The sequence below is a fragment of the Paroedura picta genome, chromosome 17 (genome assembly GCF_049243985.1).
Source record: "Paroedura picta isolate Pp20150507F chromosome 17, Ppicta_v3.0, whole genome shotgun sequence".
NCBI lineage: Eukaryota > Metazoa > Chordata > Lepidosauria > Squamata > Gekkonidae > Paroedura > Paroedura picta.
The window spans coordinates 4,316,381-4,322,673 of record NC_135385.1 but is presented as its reverse complement, the minus strand read 5'-3'; positions in this window follow the sequence as shown (position 1 = coordinate 4,322,673).

Genomic DNA, 6,293 nt, shown 5'->3' with positions numbered 1-6,293 from the left:
GGAAGGGTGATTTTTTGAGATCTTCACCAAGAGAGGCTTGAGATTAGGTTAGGTCAGCTAAGTAGAGAGGATCGGCCAGAGGACAGAGAGAGCCCCTGAGATAGGTGGGATCTCGCCCTGTGATCGGACCCCTCTCGCTAGCTGCTAGAATTGGTGGGTGGGGGGAGGTGGGGTTGGGTGGGTGATAGTGTAAGTGGGCTGGGCGGGCTAGGGTGGGATGTAGTTGTAGGGAGAAGGACCTAGGTGTATTAGTGCCCTCTCTTGGGGGGAGTAGGTGGGAGGAATTATGGAGGGGGAGTTCTGGTCAGGGGGGGGAACATATAGAGGGGCCGGGATCCCGACGATCACAGGCCAGGGGCGCTATGGCTGGGGGAGGAGGTTGGACAAGAGAAGGGTTGGGAGCACTGGTGTCCCGTATAGGGCCCGGCCGTGGAAACACGACCGGCGCTCTGGGTGTGCTCGATCCCCTTCTAACCTCCGTCCCATCCCCAGGGATGTGAGGGTGGAGGCTAAGGGGAAAGTGGGTCCGACATTGGTCTTGTGCAACGCAAGGTCGATCAAGAACAAGGCTGCGACTCTGCAACACTTCTTTGCGGAGTCAAAGGCTGACCTTGCGTGCATAACGGAGACCTGGCTGAGAGATGGAGAGGAGGTGGCCTTGAGAGAACTGGCCCCAGCAGGATACTCCGTTCTTCACCAATCCCGGACCCACAAGAGAGGAGGGGGGGTGGCAATCTTGGTCCGGGAGGCTCTCTCCTACAGGGCTCTCCCGGGGCCGGAAATCGGTGGGGTGGAGTGTGTCGGTATTGAGTTGGGCTCGGTCGAGAGCTTGGCTATCTGGCTGGTATATCGTCCGCCCAAAGCCCAGCCAGATGCCCTGCCCCGCCTGCTGGAGGCGGCGGCCGCCTGGGCGTTGCAGTTCCCCAGGCTTTTAATCCTGGGTGACTTCAACGTCCACGCGGACGCGCCCTCTTCAGGACTTGGCGGGGACCTGGTGTCATCCATGGCGACACTGGGGCTCTCGCAATTTGTTGCTGGGCCCACCCATTACGCCGGCCACACGCTTGACTTGATTTTTGGCTCCGGGATAGAGGTGGATCTGGATACAGCTTTGGCTGTGCCATGGTCAGACCACTATGCCCTGCGGGCCCGGCTCGAGATGCCACCCCCTCCCCAGTTGGGCGGCGGGCGTATTTTTGCCCGCCCGCGGAGACTCATGGATCCGCTCGGTTTCCAGAATGCTCTGCGGGACCCGATGCCTCCTGGCGACTCACTTGCGGCCATGGTGGGGGACTGGCAGTCCCGCCTGACGGCCGCCATAGATGAGATCGCCCCTAAACGTCCTCTCTGCCCTCGACTCAAACGGGCCCCCTGGTACACGGGGGTGCTCCGGGAGAAGAAGAGGGAAGTGAGACGACTGGAGCGAGTGTGGCGGAAGACTCGTGACGAGGCTACAAGAACATCTTATCGCACGCTTATGAGGGCGTATGAGATGGCGGTGAAAGTGGCTAAACGTGAGTTTTTTGCCACGGAAATCGCGTCCGCAAGCTCTCGCCCGGCCCAATTATTCAGGATAGTTAGATCACTTACCGCCCTTGAGGGGCGCCAAAACACCAGACAATTGGAAATCGGCTGCGAGGCATTTGCGAGCTATTTTGCGGATAAAGTCTTGTCACTCCGCCGCGACCTTCCCGCCACAATTAATACAGTGAATGAACTGGAGACCTGTTGGCCGCCATTGGTAGTGAGGTTTGATGGCTTCAGGCGGCTCTCTTCTTCTGAAGTGGACAAGTTGCTAGGTTCAGTCAGGGCGACCACCTGCCCCCTCGACCCCTGTCCTTCTTGGCTCCTCAAGGGAGGTGGCCAGAAGATAGGGGGCCAGCTCAGAGACATCATCAACTCCTCCCTGAGTACGGGAGAGTTTCCTGAGCGGCTCAGGGAGGCAGTGGTCCGCCCTCTCCTGAAGAAACCATCGCTGGACCCGCTGGACCCTGTTAACTACCGCCCAGTGTCGCATTTAGCGTTCCTGGGCAAGGTGGTGGAGAGGGCGGCAGCGGACCAGCTCCTGGCATTCTTGGAGGAAACTTCAGCATTCGATCCATATCAGTCTGGCTTCCGCCCTGGCCACGGGGTGGAGACGGTTTTGGTCGCTCTGCTGGATGACCTCCGTCGCCAGCTGGATAGAGGCGGGTCAGCCGTGTTGGTCCTTTTAGACCTATCGGCGGCCTATGACATCGTGGACCACGAACTGTTGGTCCATCGCCTGGCCGGCACGGGGATACGGGGCACAGCCTTGTGCTGGATACGCTCCTTCCTCCAGAACCGGTCCCAGAGGGTTGCTGTGGGGGATGAGCTCTCGCGGCCCTATAGACTGCGGGGTCCCTCAGGGTGCGGTCCTCTCCCCCACATTGTTTAACATCTTTATGCGCCCTCTGGCCCAGCTGGTACGGAGCTTTGGGCTGGGTTGCCATCAGTACGCGGATGACACCCAGCTCTATCTCCTAATGGACGGTCACCCGAACTCCCCCCCGGAACCATTTGCCAGATGTTTGGAAGCGGTGACAGAATGGTTCGAACAGAGTCGCCTGAAACTCAACCCCTCCAAGACGGAGGTCCTGTGGCTGGGGGGAAGGGGGTGGGAACAGGTAACGCGTTTACCCACCCTAGCAGGGGTGCAACTTACCATCGTGCCCCAAGCTAGGAATTTGGGTGTGACCATTGATGCCTCCCTGACTATGGAGGCTCAGGTCAAGAGAGTAGCGGGCCAGGCATTTTTCTACCTTCGCCAGGCCCGGCTACTAGCGCCCTACCTGTCCTCTGACCACTTGGCCACAGTGATCCATGCGACAGTCACCTCCAGAATAGATTTCTGTAACTCGCTCTACGCAGGCCTACCCTTGTCCCTGATCCGGAAACTACAGCTGGTACAAAATGCAGCTGCCAGGGTCCTCACTGGAACATCTTGGAGGGCCCACATCCAGCCGGTGCTGAGGCAGCTGCATTGGCTGCCAATTGCTGCCCGGATCCGGTTCAAGGTTTTGGTTTTAACCTTCAAGGCCATACGCGGGTTGGGACCCACATACCTGAGGGACCGCCTACCGCTCTATGTCCCCCGCAGGGCCTTACGCTCTGCGGGTGAGAACCTGTTGGTCATTCCCGGCCCGAAGGAAGCACGCCTAGCCTCGACCAGGGCCAGGGCTTTTTCAGTCCTGGCCCCTACCTGGTGGAATGAGCTCCCGGGTGATCTGCGGGCCCTGCGGGATTTGTCAACTTTCCGCAGGGCCTGTAAAACGGAGCTCTTCCACCAGGTCTATGGTTGAGGCTGGGGTCAGCAAATCAGGGACATCGCTCCCCCCCCCTAGGAGTTGGAGTGTACGCTACTCCCCTATCCTTTCCTCTTCACCTCTTAATAATTGGGGGAGGGATGGGATTTTTAGCTGCCATGTTAGTTAGTAGATTGATATTTTAATGGGAATTTTAATGGGATTAGTTGTTGTGACCCGCCTCGAGCCTATCGGGAGAGGCGGGAAATAAATCTAATAATAATAATAATAATAATAATAAGGAGGGCCTCTTGGCCTGCTAGGCTGGGCCTGCTAATGAGGGCCTCCCAGCCTGCTGACTGCCTGCTAAGGAGCTCTGTCCCGGGCCTGCTAACGAGCTGGCCAGCCCCTGCCTGCCCCACTTGATCTGGCTGTGAGCTGCGGCCCAAAGCCACCTTAAGCTGCCTGGCCGGGGGCCAGAGGAGGGGACCCTTTCAAAGCCCATTCTTAGGAACGGGCTTTGAAGCTAGTATTAATATAAGAACTTCCTTTCCAGTGCCCTTTGCACTGCAAGCCCAAGTCCAGATAGCCCGGGCTAGTTCACGCTAATCAGACCTTGAAAACTAGGCAGGATTGGTGCTAGTTATTTCTTAGATGGGAGGCCACAGAGAAAGACGTCGTCAAACCACCTCTGAACATCTCATGCTTTGGAAACCCTACAGCAGTGGTGGCCAAACTGTGGTCCTCCAGATGTCCATGGACTACAATTCCCATGACCCCTTGCTGGCAGAGGCTCATGGGTATTGTAGTCCATGGACATTTGGAGACCCGCCGTAATGGGTTTATTGGCTAGATATCAGGGGGGGAAATGTTTTCACAATCAGAGTAGTTCAGCCATGGAGTGGGTTACCTAAGGAGGTGGGGAGCTCCCCCTCACTGGCCGTCTTCAAGCAGTGCCTGGACAGAGACTTATCCTGGATGCTTGAGGCTGATCCTGCATTGAGCGGTGGGTTGGGCTAGATGACCTGGATGGCCCCTTCCCACTCACATTCTGTGATTTTACACAGGTGCAAATCAACCCTCTCCCTTGATCCTTGTCTGGCACTCCCACTGCTTTGTAGACACTGGAAACATGTTTGCCTCTCCAGCATCTCAATGGGAGTTTTAACAGGCCTTCCTCTCTATCATATTCTTCTCTGGGGCATGAGACAGCTGAGAACAAAACCCTGAAGGTTTCTTTCCTTCATCCAGGCTGGTTAGGTCACACCTCCCCTATCTGTTTATTTATTATATTTATATACAGCCCTCCCCGAAGGCTCAGGGAACAGGAAAAGATACATATAACATATGGTAACAGGCAGCTCTTACAGGAATGCTCTCAGGGCCTGGTGAACTAGCCACTCTGCAAAAGAGAATATTGTGCCTTAGGGCAGGGGTAGTCAACCTGTGGCCCTCCAGATGTTCGTGGACTACAATTCCCATGAGCCCCTGCCAGCAACGCTCATGGGAATTGTAGTCCATGAACATCTGGAGGACCACAGGTCGACCACCCTTGCCTTAGGGAGCGCCTGTTTTTGATGTTGCAACTCTTAAATCAACATTGCAAATAAATTAGAAGCACCGCTACTTGTGACATCATCAGAACCGCTTATAAAGCTTTCCTGCCCACCGGCTCACCCTGCAGGAGATGTCTTGGCCTCTCAGCAGCAGGTTTCAGTGCCTTCGAAACCTGCCAGGCGGGGAGACAGACAGCCCAGCGGTGTCCAGACCGATGTGCTTCTTCTATTCAAACAGAGATTGTCTCATAAGGCTACACTATTGTTGCATAAACAAGCCCTCGGCCCCTGCAGCTTTCAAAACCTGCCCGCCACTCCGAAAGATTAATTCTGCGGAGGCAGACGGGTGACTCACGCGGGCCAGTCCGGTCTGAACGGCCAGAGAGGGAGGCTCCTTAGAAAAACGCCCGCTGAGGAACTAATATGGCCTTCAGCTTGCGATTTGTGACCAAGCATCTCTGATAGTGTAGCTTGCATAGCAGTTGTTAGAGCTCTCTCTGCCCCGTCTACCTCAAAGGGTGCCTGTTGTGGGGAGAGGAAGGGAAAGGAGTTGGTAAGCTGCTTTGGGACTCTTTCGGGTAGTCCAGGGGTTCCCAAACTTTTTCAGGCTGCCACACCCAAGACTTCCCCCCCCCCTCCACACACACACATATGAATGCACCCGTCTTTCCTGGTGTTAGGTCTACTGCAAATTCAAAACACACTACGTTGCCCATGCTTCCTTTTTGGTTGTTGTGCAGTGGCCATATTTTAGCCTGGGGAAATATATCTTTGTGAAACCCTTATCCGTGGTTTTCCTATATATTTGTGAAACTGCCCCGGGGGGTGGAGTCTGTCCAGCCCCTGGACAGTGTCCAAGGTCGAATCCGGCCCAATCAGGCTGCAGCCAGCAAAGCCCCTACACCGGCAGTCCTTGCAGGAAGAAGGCAGAGACCGTGGTGGAGCGAAGGAGCTGGGCCACAAAGTGCAGTCGTTTATAAAAGCCACCTAGCCATTCCCTGGGGATGCCAGGAAGGGAGGCCCACAAGAGACAAACACTGGCACATCCCTTCCTGCCCACCCACTCACCATCTGACTAAGTTCATAAAAACCAGCATTTCTGGGAGTCACTTCCAGACTAGACTACTGTAACTCGCTCTACGCAGGCCTACCCTTGTCTTTGATCCGGACGTTACAATTGGTACAGAACGCAGGGTCCTCACTAGGACGTCATGGAGGGCCCATATCCGGCCGGTGTTGTGACATCTGGTTACCAGTTTGTTTCCGGGTCAAGGTCAAGGTTCTGGTACTGACCTGCAAGGCCATATGCGGCCTGGGTCCTGCCTACCTGTGGGACCGCTTGGTTGCTTATGACCTCCGCAGTGCTTTTTGCTCTGCGGGTAGGAATCTACTGGTAGTCCCGGGCCCTCGGGACATTTGCTTGGCCTTGACCTGGGCCGGGGCCTTTTCGGCTCTGGCCCCAACCTGGTGGAAT